The following is a 16,117-nucleotide window of genomic DNA, read 5'->3' as shown; positions in this document are numbered from 1 at the left end:
AGGATATAGGAGGAGACTGATCAGGGCACAAATATCAGAAGGAGAGGATCCTTAAGGGCTTTCTTAGAGGCTGCTTACCACACTCACTAAGTTTGGGGTCATTTGTTATGCAGCCATAGATAACGAACACAGCACTGGATGCCCTTGTAAGGGTACCTGGGCCCAGGGAGCTGGGCGAATAAGGTTGTGTCTCTAGAGTACACAGGATTCTTTCCATCACAAGAGAAAAAAAAAAAAAAATCACTTCAAAATGAAGTCTAGAAAGAAATGTATTGGCTCACATAACGGAAAAAGCCCAGAAACAGTGCCGGTTTCAGGGGGAGCTGAAACTCAGATTTCATGAGAAAGTACATTATTCACGGCCAGATGGGAGGCACGGACAAGTCAGAGGCGTTTGGAGGAGGCAGCGGTCAGTGGTGGTGAGAGTGATGGGCCGTGGAGGTTCACTGTACTCTTCTCTCCATTTTTGTATCTGCTTTCAAATTTCTAGAACAAAAAGTAAAAAACAACAAAGAACCAGAACGGGCATGCTTCCTAGGAGGGGGCCCCTTTGCTGGCCTGGCTCTTTTTCTTCCAAACACATATAGAGTCAACCACCAACACGTCCCGACACACTCAAAAGCACAGAGGGGTTCTCTGCAGCAAGTTGCTCCAGAGATGTATCTGGACACACATACCTCCCTTCCCCAAAGTCCCTAAGACTTTCCAGAGGACAAGCCTTATCCAACAGCCCCTTCCTATTATGGGAAGTCTGTTTTCCCCTGACCCGCATATCTGTTGTGTCTATCTGCTGCTATTCAAGAAATGGGTCCAAACTGAGGGCACCTGCCTGGCCAAAGAGGTCGTTGCCACTTGGCTTCTTTGGATACAGGCCTGGATTCTGAGGACGAGGATGGCATTGGTGCTGTTGACTGCTCTACCCACGGTGCTCAGGACCTGGTCTGACACACAGCAGGTGCTCCATAAATATTTGTTGAATGAATGAAATCTTTTCAAGAAAAAAGGACCAGCTCCATCGACAGATGAATGGATAAAGAAGATGTGGTATAGGGCTCCCCTGGTGGCGCAGTGGTTGGGAGTCCGCCTGCCGATGCGGGGGACACGGGTTCGTGCCCCGGTCCGGGAAGATCCCACGTGCCGCGGAGCGGCTGGGCCCGTGAGCCATGGCCGCTGAGCCTGCGCGTCCGGAGCCTGTGCTCCGCAACGGGAGAGGCCACAGCAGTGAGAGGCCCGCGTACCGGAAAAAAAAGAAGATGTGGTATGTAAATACAATGGAGTATTACCCAGGCATAAAAAGGAATGAAATGATGTCATTTGCAGCAACATGGGTGGACCTAGAGAATATCATGCTAAGTGAAGTAAGTCAGACAGAGAAAGACAAATGTCATATGATATTGCTTATATGTGGAATCTAAGACAAATGAAGTTATTTACAAAACAGAAATAGACCCACAGACATAGAAAACAAACTTATGGTTACCAAAAGGGAAGGGGGGGGATAAATTAGGAGTTTGGGATTAACACATACACACTACTATATATATAACAGGTAAACAACAAGGGCCTACTGTATAGCACAGGGAACGCTACTCGATATTTCAAAATAACCTGTAGGGGTAAGAATCTCAAAAATAATATATATATATGTATGTATAACTGAATCACTTTGCTGTACACCTGAAACTGACACAACATTGTAAGTCAATTTAAAAAAAAAGAAAAAAAAAAAGTAAAAGGACCAGCGAGACTCTGCTGCAGGCTTTCTCCCGCTCGGTTCTCTGCCTCCCGTGTGCTTGCTCTGCTCACCTTCCTCTCCCTGTGGCTCCCCTCCTGCCTGCCCCCCCCCCCCACATAGCGGCTCAGCCACAGCCCCCTCGTTCCACCTCACAGCATCCTTCAGTGCCGACTTTCAAGTCCCACCTTCCAGGAACCTTCTACTGTCCCTGACTCCCTTCTCTTATACATTTAATCCCTTCCTCCAAACTAGATGGTCCCCATCAACATTTAAACATCCTCTGGGCTCACCCACTGAAATAAACAAACCTTCTCTTAACACGTGCTCTTCCAGTGACTGCCTTCCTTCCCTTCACAACCAACTTCTTTCAAACGTGTCCACGTTCTGCTTTCCTTCACCCCACACTCAGTTCTGACTCATTTCTTTCTGGCTTCTACCACCATCACTCCACTGACAGGATCTTACCTGGGGTACCAGTGACAACCTGGTGGTCCGCATCCTCCTTTTACACGACCGTCGCTCGATCACATGACGCACCGTCGGCCAGTCCCTTCATGGACTCAGCCGATTTTTCCCCTCCCTCTGGTCACTCCACCTCAGCCTCCTGCCCAGGCTCTCCCTCTCTCTCGGGCTGGTGGGATTTCCGAAGCCCAGACCCCCAGGGCCCCCTGGTCCACTCTGTACTCTCACTGGGCAGGTCATTCATGTTACTTATTTCAGCTCTGCTGTTACTATATATACATCTATGACTCCTAAGACGACCACTATCCATTCTCCTCTCCTTCCAAAAGCATGTTAGGACACCCCCATCCCCCGGGACACGGTCATGAACATGAGCATAAGTGACACATGTCCCTTCAGGGCAGAAGCTTTAAGAGTCAGTATGCAATTCGCTACGTCTCCTTTCTCTGACTTAATCACAGTGGAAGCTTCTGTGGAGACAGAAGCTTCATCAGCCTGGTCCCTGAGTGTCTGTGACAAGCACAGTCTTCCTGATGACCCATTCTGGACATGCGGCCTACTAAGAAATGTCTTGTTAATTATGGCGCTGAGATCTGGGTTCAATCTGCTTATAATGTCTTTGTTGTTTTGGTATCAGGGTACTGCTGACCTCGTAAAATGAAGTGGGAAAGGTTCCCTCCCCATCTATTTTCTGAAAATGTGTGTATTGGTGTTATTTCTTCCTTAAATGTTTGATAGAATTCACTGGTTAAAGTATCTGGGCTTGAAGTTTGTTTGGAGGGAAGGGTTTTGATAATGAATTTGGATTCTTTAATAGATAAAACTCCTTGGATTCTCCATTTCATCTTGTGTCAACTTTGGTAAGCTGCGATTTGTCAAGCATTTTGTCCATTTCATCTATGCTGTCAAACTGATTGGCATAAAGTTGTTTATAATATTTTCTTATTATTCTTTTGTCTTATTATTTTTATTATTCTTTTTTAATGTCTGCAGGCTCTGGGGTGATATCTCCTTTTTTATTCCTTGTACTCATAATGTATTCTCCTCCTTTCTCTGTCTCTTTGATCAGTCTAGCTAGGAATTTACCGATTTTGTTTATATTTCCAATGAACCGACTTTTGGCTTTGTTAATTTTCCATTTGTACGTTTTCTATGTCACAGATATTTGCTCGTATCACTATTATTTCCTTCCTTCTCCTTACTTTTGGTTTACTTGGCTCGTCTTGTTCTAGCTTATTGAAATGGAGTATTAGATCATTGATTTTATATCTTTCTTCTTTTCTAATAAACTTAATATTTTCCTTTAAGCACTCCTTTAGCTGTATACTACAAGTTTTGATAGATTATATTATCATTGATCATTCAGCTCAAAATATTTAATTTCTAATTTTTCTTGTGTTCAAAACAAGACAGCAGGTCCAAAATGGAGTTGCTTATGCCCCGTGTCACCATTAAACTGACACTTAATTACAGTTTCAGCTCTCCCAGAAATGAAAATTTTTTTTTTTTGGCCTCGCCACGTGGCCTGCGGGACCTTAGTTCCCTGACCAGGGATTGAACCCGGGCCCTTGGCAGTGAAAGTGCAGAGTCCTGACCACTGGACCACCAGGGAAGTCCCCAAAAATGAAATCTTAAACCAGCCAGTCGGGCATCACCTGATCGGTGTTAGTTAGATAAACTTCCTGGTAGACCCCCGCCATCCCCTAAAGGAAAATGACGTTGCAATTACCAACCTGCTTTTTTGCCAAGTCTAACTTCCCTGTTCTGCTCCTTTCTGCCTATTAGAGCCTCTCATTTTGTACAGCTCCTAGGAATTCCTTTCTACCTGCTAGATTGGTTGCTGCCCGATTCATGAATCATTCAATAAAGCCAATAAGGTCATGAATCTTTACTCAGTTATGTCTTTTTTAAACCAGAAGCAGATGCCAAAATGGAATGAGGGGGCGTGAGGGAGCACAAGCAGGTGGGGAGAAGCCTTCAGGTCTGACCCCTGTGAAAGGGGACAGGGAAGGAGGCGCCGTGAACCGCAGGGCAGCTCAGCTTGGGGGAAGCTCTGCCCGTCTGGGGGAGTGGTCCTGGGTCAGCAGAGACGGCCCAGCTACGGCGTCTCTGCTGTGCTGCCATTGGCTACAAGCTACTTGGGGAGGGCGTGGCCTTGGTGTGAACACCTGAAGGTGCGGCCACTGGGAGCTGTGAGCCAAGCAGCTTCCTCGGAAGAGGGTCTCTTGAAGGGACATGTGAGTGGTGCCCCTCACGGCCACACATGCCTTCCTAAACTAGGTCACACTCCCGTGATACCTATTGTCACAGAACGACGTTCCTTTTGGAGAACTCACTTCGGTTGTAACTACACCCCTCGGGACCTTTGTTTGTGTGTAAGGTCTGTCTGTCTCTCCTGGAGAGAAGGGACATTGAACTTGTTCACCACTGCGTCTCCCACGCACAGCAGTGTGCTCAGTAAGTGCTCGTTAGAGATGGGGAAGAATGAACAGGTGACCAGTAACTAACTCAGGCTCTCAGAATCCCCTGGCAGCAGCCGGCCACCTGGAAGCTGCTGCTGACCCCGTGAAATCAGGTATGTCTGCGAGGGGAGTTGTGTGGTACTAATCCGCATAGAACAATGGATACTTCTAGAACCGGCGTCTCTGGATTAACACAAATCTCTGCGAAACCTTCTTGTAAAGGGGATGACGCTCTTTCCCGTGACTTACTCCAGAGACAGTTACAGCTGCGAGGGGCAGCAGACAAGCCTGTGACTCCCCCCCAACCCAGCGAATTGTCCCCAGGAAGCAGCTAAGGGTCCCTATACCGGAAGCTTTAATACACCCGTAACACGCCCCCTTACTGTCTCCTCTCCTTCCCCAGAAAGCTGCCCTTTGCTCTGTTTCTTCTGAGGGGTTTCAGCTGGGACAAAGGCAGCCTCTCAGGGCCCGTAACGTGGGATGAAAATATAGCCTCGTGTTAGGAACACGGCTGTAGCTTCAGATCCCAACCGTCCAAGCTGCAGGACTCTGGGCAGATCATTTAACAACCTCTCTGAGCCTCATCTTCTCATCTGTGAAATGGAACTAGCAAAAGGGCAAAACCAGAGGCTCTTCTGAAGGACAAGCGGAATGTCTGTAGTGGTGGCTCTGAGTTCAAGGCTCTGAGAAACCCTGCAGTAAAGAAATCCAGCTTTCCCGAAATTGATCGGACAACAGGTTGGCAAAGCCCAAGCCCACGTGGGATTCCGGTGTTCCACGGAAAGCGATTCGAGAAACACTGCTCTAGAGAACTTAGCTTTTATCTTTAGAATGCTGTGGACCTTCTGAACTATCACAGATGAGATCCAGCCGGCCACGGCCTCCTGCAGAATCGTTCTGAGTTGAGCTGTAGGGGCGGTTATGACTGCATTTCAGCGAGGGACGCCGGCACTCTCCAGTGCCCTTCTGAGGTGATGCTCTGTGGTGATGTAGTGGGTGACATTGTATGACACTCCTCTCTTGAATGCTAAAAGGACGCTTCCTCCAGTAAGAACTGGTCATGGTCATAGAGGCATGGCATGTTTTAAAGCGGGATGCACCCTAAGGTTAGAGGCCCACTTATTCCACTCTTCGTTTTATAGCTGGGAAAACAGGCTTGGCTAGAAAGTCAAGTGACTTGCCCAAGGACATATGAAGTGAGGGGCAGAGCCCCGAGATCTGAACCAGCCGTTAGGCTCCAAGGGAGATGACGTCTCCTTCGTTAGAACTGGGCACGTAAAGGACCGCTCGCGGGGAATGGGAGGCCCCTCAGCTCTGGGCTCTTTCTCCCAAAGTGAATTCATAGAAGGAGCTGAGAGGAGGGATTATGGCTGAAGGTCAGGGGTTAATAGGCCTGAGTCCAGATGGCAAGCAGATGGGCCCAGGCACAAACGAAGGCCTGCTTCCTCCCCTTTCTGGTGGTTCCAGGGAGGAGAAGTTAGGGAAGGAACTTGCAACAGATGGAAGGGAGACCAGAGGAATTTGGAATGGGCCCAAGGGGCCCGGCTCTCATAAATGAGGGGCAAATATTTTCTGCTCGGGGAGAACATTATTTACAAGGGAAGAGCAGAGACAGCGTCCTACCCGGACAGACCGGTGGGCTCTGGCTCCCCTTTCTTGGCCGTGACCGATCATACCAACTCACGTTTCTAAGACAACTGGAGAACCAAATAGGAACAACATTCATGGTGATAAGAGACGGCTGTGGCGGGCTGGGCTGAGCCAGACAAGCTGAGCTCAAAGACCAGAAGTTTTGAGGCCAGTTCTAAATTTAGCGTCCAATTTTTGAGGAAGCCAAAATGAGTTCTCCCTGCATGAAGTATGTCAGAAGAAAAGATACAAATCCCAGGGAGCAACCAGCACAGAGGGGGCGGGGAGGCCCCTTTCAGCCAGAGATGCTAAGAATGAGATCAACCAGGCTCTGTTTAAAAAAAAAAAAAAAAAACCTCAGTGCCTTTGAAAACTAAGAGCTTTGAAAGAACTGCATATCGTGTCCCCTCTTCCTTTTTCCCTGCTGCTTTCTTAAAGATGTACGACTCAGAAAGAGCCTCGACGCAACTCAGGGTGTGCGTGGAGATGGCAATTCTAGCCTCTGTTTCCCCGTCCACAGCAGCCCCCACTGGACCCAGTGGACCAGGCCTCGCTCCCCATGAGTGGGCTCCTGGCCCTGGGAAGAGGGCGGGTTCCCCACCAGTGCGGGCTCTTTCTGTTGGTTCAAGCCAAGTCATCTCCTCATTGGACGATTCGAAGCACTGACACCACGCGTCGCTGATGCCAACGTGCCCTACAGAGAAGTCACCGGAGCCCCTACTTTTCGGGCCCCCACCACGAACACTCCCGCTGTGCTCTAATGGACGAGGGGTCCAAAGACCTAGACCTCATCCCAGGCCACACCTTCCTCTTATTCTTTTGCCCACAGACCTCTTACCTTCCGCCTCTGCCATCTGCTTTGCTAGGAGATCCTGGAGCGTGTTAACCCCTCAGAGCCAGTTTCCTCATCTGTAAAATGTCAAGATGCCAAGTTGCGTCAGATGCGCCCCTGTGGGGTTTCCTGCCGTCAGACCCAGCCCTCTGCTCGCACGTGTGCTCTCCGGGTCAGGTCTTCATCACCGGTAGGAGCCTCCTCCCTTATCCGGCTGCCTGCATGCATCCCGCACATGGGGACGCAGAGCCGGCTTAGTCTCCCTACTGATCAAGTCACTCTCCTGCTCCGGACCTTTCCATAGCTGCCCACTGCCTACAGAGTCAAGTCCAAACAGTTCAGCCTGGTGTTCGAGGTCAGCCACGGTCTGGCCCCAGCCTACGTTTTTTGGCTTCATTCTTTTAGTTACTTATTTATTTTTTAACATTTATCATCATAACCAATTTTATTTTATTTTTTAATCAATTTATTTATTTATTTATTTTGGCTGCATTGGGTCTTCGTTGCTGCGTGCGGGCTTTCTCTAGTTATGGAGAGCGGGGGCTACTCTTCGTTGTGGTGCGCGGGCTTCTCATCGTGGTGGCTTCTCTTGTTGAGGAACATGGGCTCCAGGCGCGCGGGCTTCAGTAGTTGTAGCACACGGGCTCAGTAGTTGTGGCTCACGGGCTTAGTTGCTCCGCGGCAAGTGGGATCTTCCCGGACAAGGGCTCAAACCTGTGTCCCCTGCGTTAGCAGGCGGATTCCTAACCACTGCGCCACCAGGGAAGTCCTTCATTCTTTTATGTAAAAAAAATTCTTTTTATTGAAGCGTAGTTGATTTACAATGTTGTGTTAGCTTCAGGTGTACAGCAAAGTGATTCAGAATATATATATTCTTTTTCAGATTCTTTTCCCTTGTAGGTCATTACAAAATATTGAATATGACTCCCCACGCTATATAGTAGGTCCTTGTTGCTTATCTATTTTACATACAGCCGTGTGTATATGTTAATCCCAACCTCGTAATTCATCCCTCCCCACTCCTTTCCCCTTTGGTAACCCTAATTTTGTTGTCTCTTTTTTTTGTTCTTTTTTTTTTGGCCAAGAGGCTCGCAGGAATCTTAGTTTTCCTGCGGGCCCACGGCAGTGAAAGTGTGGAGTCCTAACCACTGGACTGCCAGGGAATTCCCCATAAGTTTGTCTTCTATGTCTGTGATCTATTTCTGCTTTGTATATAAGTTCATTTGTATAACTTTTTTAGTTCCACAGATAAGTGATATCATATGATATTTGTCTTTGTCTGACTGACTCCACTTAGTATGGCAATCTCTAGGTCCATCCATGTTGCTGCAGATGGCATGATTTCATTCTTTTTTACGGCTGAGGAATATTCCACTTTACGCACACACGCGTGCGCACACACGCATGCACACGCGGCTTCAGTTTCTTTTTATCGGCCGCGCCGCGAGGCCTGCAGGATCTTAGCTCCCCAACCAGGGATTGAACTCGGGCCACGGCAGTGCAAGTGCCGAGTCCTAACCACTGGGCCGCCAGGGAAGTCCCTATATCGCTTCATTCTTGTCTACCTACTTCTTCCAGCAAACAGAGCGATGACTCTCCAGGTTTTCATGACTCTGGGCCCTCGCTCACAGCATCGTTTTATCTGAGACGTCCTCCAGATTTCTGCATGTCTGACCTTTACCCTACTGACCCCCACAGCCTAACTGTTAGCTGTATGACCACGCGCAAGTTATTTAAACCTGTGTCTGCATGAGATTGTTTCCAAAGACAGCCACAGGGATCCCTTCCATCCTGCGTGCCCTTTGCATTGTGACTTCGCCTCTCCCCCCATGTCAGTTTCCCTTCCACTTGAACCTGGGCTGGCTCTGTGACATTTGTGGACCAGCTGAATGCGGTGGCCATGGTGCAGTGTCACTTGCAGCTTCTGTGTTTGCACTCTGGGAAGGAGAGTAAAGAAGTCCCGGCCACCCTGTTGGAGAGAGGGGTCACGTACAGGACAATTAGAGTGCCCCAGCTGATGGGCCGCCTGACACTCCAGACAAGGGACAAGGCCATCTGGATCCTCCAGCCACAGCCACAAGCCCGGCTAACACAGTGGAGCAGAGGAGCGAGCTGCCCCTGCTGAGCCCTGCCTGAACTCCTGACCCACCGGCTCGTGACGCAAGAACACGATGGCTCTTTTCAACCACTGGGGTGGACTGCTATGCAGCCACAGATAAGTGAAACAGTCTCCTCACTGACAAAATGGGGATATTAATGTTTTCCTGCCTCACAGAAGGGCCAGGAGGATTAAACAAGTCCACCTATGTCAAGCACTTAGTGTCAGTACACTGTAAGCACTCAGCAAACGACGGCTCCCCAAAACCTGAAATTACACTGTTTACTTTTTTCCTACTCATCCCCAAACCCTTCTCCCAATGGTGCCTGGCATACAGTGGGTACCCAGTAAACACAGATGAATGTCAAATGCCCCCTCCTTCATAAGCCTTCCCTGATGTCCTCCACCTGAAGGACATTACTCTCCCTCCCCTGGGCCCCCCTGCACTTCCCAGACTGTAAATTTCATTCAGCCCTGAGCTCTGGCTGGTGGTCTCCCTTATAGCCTGTGAGCACCTCAAAGGCAATGACCTTGCCCATAACACACGGGCAATAAATGTTTGTTGAATGAATGAATGAAGCATGGGAACAATGCCACCTGCCTTATTAGCCTCACCAGGCTTATTGTGATTTATAAAGAGATGAGTAAAGCAGGACTCAGGCACCTCTGTGCTTCCTCCAGAGGAGTGCGTCTAGCAGCAATTCTGCTGCTTCTGTCTTCTAGTCTCATGTGTGAACTTTAACCTTTACGGCAGGAGAGAATCCAACATAGGGCCCCTGGAGGAAGTCTCCCTATTTCCTGCCCTGAGAGCTGGCTGCCCTCGCAGGTGTGGAAGTACAGGGTGTGATGTCACAGACCTGGCAAGGAACTGATAACCCCTCGAGTCCATTCCCATTGTTGACGGATGCCTGGGGTTCCACTTCTAGATGGAAAATAGCTGATTCCTAGGCCATAATTCAATCAGATATCAGTTTAATATCTCTAACGTTTGCACGGTCCAAAGAGACAACAGAATAGGAAAGAACGCAGGATTCCATCTGGTTTGAAGCGCTTTAGCTTTAGATAAAAAATGGCTTGACTAATCTTAAAAGCCAAAGGTGCAAAATCAAATCAGGCAGTAGAGTTTCCTGGTAGGGGTATAACGTGTCATTTAAATCTAGGTGTCCTAGGCCATGTGGCACCTCCTCTGAATTATGGGGTCACTGACACAGCAATGACAGGGCAGAGAAGATGCTCTGTCATCTCAGAAGAGTCGAGAAGGCAACCCCCAAAACGATGTGAAACAGTTTCCTTGCTGAGTGGGCATCTTTATAGACTTCAAATTAAGTATAGAAAGTTTAAGGGAACCCGAATCATGATATTAATGTTTTTATGTAAAAGAATCTGTGCACAGTTGATATTTACGTATTTATAGCTCAATAGCACTTGGCCTCTTTAGAGTAAAAATCTTGAATTTCCAATGGAAAATCAGGAGGAATGGAACTGATTCCGATTTATAATTTTAAACTGAAAACTCTTTGAACTTAGAGGATGGGAACATTTCAGAGAACTCAAAGTTCACCATATTTATAAGTTGAATTGATTGGAAGAATAATTTAAATTTAAATACTTGGAAAGGTTCTGTTTGTTAAGTCAGACCATTAAAGTACATAAAAGGAAACCGGACACAATAAATGTTTAAATGCTATTTAAAATGTTTAAGGGAGTTTAACTTTGTAACTGGAATCAAACATTCCACATCTTTATAAAAGTGACTGTGAAAATATGTTGGCCACAAATGACAGTAAGATTTGTAAGCCGAAGCTTAAGGAAGAACTAGGGTTTGTGAATTGTAATTCCAATAAATCCAACATTAATTTTAAAAGTCAGTGAAACCTCTGAATCATCTTTGTCTAGAAAATGAGATTTATGGTAACACGTGCCTTGTAGGATCGTTGGGAGGCTTAAATGAGACACTGGGTTTGAAGTGTTTGACATCATGACTGGTACATGGTAAGCTTTCAATATGACAGGCCAGCAATTATTAGTATTATTCACTCTTTCTTAAAGGAGAGTATAGCAATGTCCTGAGATAAGAGGGATGTTCTGAGATGCCGGATGTAACCCAGAACACAGGTAATCCGCCACAGGGTCCCTCTCTGGCTAGCAAGGCTCACCCTCATTTTGCTGACTCTGCCCCAAATGTGGCCGACTCTCCCAGCAGGTGTTCAATTCATCATATATTCTTTAATGGAAGGACCTATGTTGATCTTTGGATCCCCTTCGCCAGTGTCCACGGGAGGCATTTCTCTCAGTTCACTCCTTCGTTCATTCATTCATCCTACAAACATCCATTGACAGATGTACCAGCTCCACTGGCGTTTGTGCCAGGCATCACCCTAGGCAGTGGGGATACTGCCGTGACCACAGATGACAACCCCTGCCCCCGTGGAGCTGACATTCTAATAGGGGAGACGGATGTTACACAAAGTCAACAAGTGAATTATGCAGTATGTTAGAAGGTGGTATGTTTATGGAGAAAAATCTGCAGGGCAACGGAATGGGCGTGCCAGGCGTGGGGACTGCCATTTCCGAATGGGTACCCATGGTAGACCCCACGGAGGAAGAGACATCCGAGCCCTTTGAGCAAAGACTTTAAGGAGGTGAGAGCAAATTCTGCACCCAGGGAACAGCAAGTGCAAAAGGCCGTGATGTGGGAGGAACGTGGAGGAGGCTGGTGAGGCTGGAGAGGAGTGAGCAAGGGGGAGGGGAGGAGATGAGGTCAGAGAGATGACAGGGGTGGGCGGAGCTGGTCACGGAGGGCCTTGTGGCCTTGATAAGGATTTGGCTCTTACTCTGTATGAAGTGGGAGGCCATTGGGATATACTGGACAATTGGAGAAATGTATGAACTGTATATTAGAAATCATTTCATCGATATTCAAATTTACGGATGTGATAATTCCTAATAAATCAAAATAAAATTCTTGGGTGTCACTGTTCTAAGAAACTTGCTAAAATATTTAGAGCTGAAGAGTCATGTTTGCAACTTATTTTCAAATGATTAGGCAAAAAAGAAAAACCCCTAGCTATCTGCAATAGTTATCTATTACCGAGCGATAAGTTACCTCAAATTTAGGGGCATAAAGCAATAATATCACATACATTCTATTCATTTTTCACTTCTTTACTGTCTTATAAAGTATATTAATTCAGTCACTAATGTTAGTTGAGCTCCGATCATGTTCAAGCTGCTATGTTCAGAACTACAGAGATCCAAAGATCAACATAGGTCCTTCCATTAAAGAATATATAGTTCATTCACTTTATTCACCCGACAAACACTGAATGAGCACTTCCTATGTAGCAGGCACTAACTAGGCAATGAAGACACATCTCTGAATAAGACAGAAACGATGCCAGCTCTCATGGAGCTTATAGTGAAGTTATTTCAACAATGAGCAAATAAGAAAATTAAGCAGTAATTATTTTTTTTTTGGCCACGCCCTGCCGCTTGTCGGATCTTAGTTCCCTGACCGGGGATCAAACCTGTGCCCTTGGCAGTGAAAGCACGGAGTCCTAACCACTGGACCGCCAGGGAATTCCCAAGTAGTAATTAATTTAAAATTACATAAAAAATACAATGGGCTTATATATTTGAGAGTGACTGAGTGGCTACTTTAGATTAGGGTGTCAGCTGAGAAAGTGAGGTGAAAAACCCCAACCAAAAAACCCCAATGATATCATTATCTCACATGATTTCTGAGGGTCAAAAATCTGGGAGCAGCTTCACTGGGTGGTTCTGGCTCTGGGTCTATCATGAAGCGCAGTCAAGCTATTGACCAGGGCTGCAGGCATCTGATGGCTTATCTGAGGTAGGAGGATCCATTTCCAAGATCCAACCTCATGGCTGTTGGTGGGAGGCCTCAGTTCTTCACCAGGTGGAAGGCTCCATAGGGCTGCGTGAGTGTCCTCATGGCATGGTGGTTGGCTTCCCTCAGACTGAATGCACCCAGGGAGAGACAGAAAGGAGGAAGCCACGATGCTTTTTCTGACCTGGTCTTAGAGATCATACACCTTCACTTCTGCCATATTCTATTCTTCAGAAGAGAGTTGCTCAGTCCAGCCCACACTCAAAGGGAGGGGAAGTCGCTCCATCTCTTAGAAAAGCAGGGTATCAAAGAATACTCTTTGTAAATGTTATACCCGATCTGTTGTAATAATGAGTCTTATCAATATATTTAACTCTGCTGGGAGCTCCCATAGACGAGGGGTTGTACACAGACCTTCCTCTAACTGGTCCTCAGCTCTCTGTAATTAGGGGGCTGACAGGAGCCTGAGAAAGCATTCTCTGGGAGAAGAGAAGACGGGGCAAAAATTCAGCGTGAGAACAGCCCTTAACCTCTCTGTCCATCACATCTGCTGTGCCTCAGGAAGGAAAAGGCTATGAGGAGTTACCTCCAAGTTTTCTGTGATTCTTTTCCAAGGATGGCTTGGGTGGCGTGGTTAGGTGGGCATCCATGGTCTTCAGCATCCCTTCTCTGATGCCTTCCATGTCACATTGGGTTTCGCAGGCATTCAATAAGTATTTGATGATGATGATGATGTCGAAGATTCTCACCCATCTGCTATTTGTTTACACAGCTGAATCTTGCTACCTGTCTGTGTACTCACTTCTGAGTCTTGTTGGTTAGTTAAGGGTCACAATTCTGATGAGACACTTGGCACCGTGATCCCACCCACCGGGCTTCTCATGAGCAGAGTGAAGCAGAATGATGGCTTGTGGATTCATTCAACCACTAGAATTGATAATGACTAGGGTTCTTGGCCTTCCCCAAACAACAGAAATTGACTAGAGGTCAGACAAGAAATTCAGGCAAGCCTTTACTGGGGCCCCTGCTGCAGCGGGGGGAAGCTAGAACAAACAACAGGTTCCCTTGCTTGTTCCGCTCCCTGAGTAGAGGGGGGCAAGCTTGTTTCTTATATGGGGTGAGGGCAGGGGTGTGTCCAGGGTCAGGCCAGAGGGGTGGTTTAGGTGTTTTGCCCACCCCTTAGGTGGTGGTGTGTGCAAGGGACATGCAAAGTACCCTGCTTTTGCTCCGGTTTTTCAAAAGTGGCAGTTGGGTTTTTTGGTCTCTGTCTCTTTTGTCCATAATTTTGCCCCAACTGTGCATGCGTGCAGTTATTTTTAGTCCCATATAGTTTCTTTATATTTGGTTGCCGGAGGACAGGTGTGTCCAGGTGCAAGTACTGCAGACCTGCAGCAAAGCGTCCCAGGTCCCAGGACTGTCTCAGAATCACAATGATAGGAAATCCTTCGTACTTCCCATGCCTCAGGTTCTGTACTAAATGATGTACATACATTAATTGATTTACTCCTCAAAGCAACCCTAGGAGCTGCTATGGTCTCCATTTTACAAGTGAAGAAACAGAGGCACAGAAAGATTAAGAGACGTGCCTAAGGTGACAGAGTACAGAGTTTTGATTCCAAGAGTCTGCGTTTAAAAGCACTATGCTGGATTGCCTCATCAAAACTGCACAATTTCTCTTTAATGTTTTAAGATCTCTAAATGCAAGCAGGAGGTGGTACTTAAATATACATGAAAAATTCAGAGTAAGACCCGGGGAACTAGAAAGCCCAAAGAATGCTCAACAGGCAGGAACCTAGGAAATACCGAGGCCCACGTTTTCAAACTGGATTCTGAAGAGTCCCAGGCTTCCTGGGGTGTCCCGGGTTCTGCAGGCAGGAGGGAGGGAGATCTGGGGACCCTCACCACCCCCATTCAACCACAGCACACCACTTGGATATGTTCCACACACACTGTTCCTCTGCCTAGGTCCGGGTTTGCATGGACCACTGCAGCAGCTCCAAACCGGCCTGGGAAATTTGTGAGATGCTTTGAATTAGGCAAAAATATTACTATGTTTCCTTTCAGTGCTGTCTCTAGAGGACCCTTCCAGAGTTATCTGATTCTAGAGGAGTTTGACCTTTCTCTTCTTTTTTCTTTTCCAGTTTGCAACTCTGTAGAGACAGGAAACTTACAGAGGTGATGCGAATGATTTCTGCTCATAGAAATTCAAATGAATTTTGTACAGGGAAGATGCAGTTGACTGCTGCCCTGTGGCGGAGATCATTTTTACATCTGTTAGCAACTTAACTTCAGCATACCAGATTGCCTCTCTGGAACGTCTGTTCTTTGGACTCTCCTTTGAACTGGGTCTTATGTCACACTGGTTCACTCCGTTGATGAGTTCGGTGAAATCTTTAAGACGTGTCCATTTTATATTTATACGGAAGTTATCATTCTACCGAAAAAAGTATCCTTTAGCGAGGTGGTCTCCCTGCAGGCGCTCTGGCCTCCCCCGTCTCGGGCACCCTGTTTAATCCATTCTCCATACAGTAGCCAAAGCCATCTCTTCCAAGGGCAAGTGTCACCATGCTCCTCCCTGGCTCGACCCTGACATGCTGTGTAGCCTGCTGACAGCAGTGCAGGTCCGGCTTCTAAGACAACTGCATGCCGTCACCCCAAGTCGGGCACCCTGCCTTGCATCAAACAGTAGGACAGCCCCCAAGGAAGGATCTCCCCTCGGGGGGCCTTGCGCCCACCTGATCAAGCCCAGATTTCACCGGCAGCACTCAGAGACTTACCTTCCTAGCACAGGACAGAGAGGGTTTTGAGTTTTGTTTTGTTCTGTTTTTCAGATTTAAAGATCTACTCCCTTTCTCTTCCCCCAAACCTCATCCCCCCCCAACCCCGGCTCCTGGGGCGGGGAGGGGCCCCATTGGCTTCCTAAGCTTGTCACTGTAAAACAAAAACCAAATAAACTTCGACTCAGAGCCCAACCTTTGGTCTCTTAGCCTTTGCTTTTTTTCTTTAGTAAAATCTTCTAGTGCTCTTCAGTTCCCTTAGAATAAAACAC

At 47.3% G+C, this 16,117-nt stretch overlaps 1 long non-coding RNA gene across 1 annotated transcript; it reads right to left on the bottom strand.

The window, feature by feature from the left end:
- Positions 1-251: 251 nt before the first annotated feature.
- Positions 252-2,427, bottom strand: LOC137211611 (uncharacterized). The gene is made up of 2 exons (XR_010937156.1): positions 2,201-2,427; positions 252-486 (listed from the first exon to the last, which is right to left on the bottom strand). It is a non-coding gene; the product is annotated as an uncharacterized lncRNA (long non-coding RNA).
- Positions 2,428-16,117: the final 13,690 nt, after the last annotated feature.

This window comes from Pseudorca crassidens, chromosome 19 (assembly GCF_039906515.1).
Source record: "Pseudorca crassidens isolate mPseCra1 chromosome 19, mPseCra1.hap1, whole genome shotgun sequence".
Lineage (NCBI taxonomy): Eukaryota > Metazoa > Chordata > Mammalia > Artiodactyla > Delphinidae > Pseudorca > Pseudorca crassidens.
Note: the sequence above shows the minus strand (reverse complement) of the source record. Positions and strands in the feature narration are given on the sequence as shown.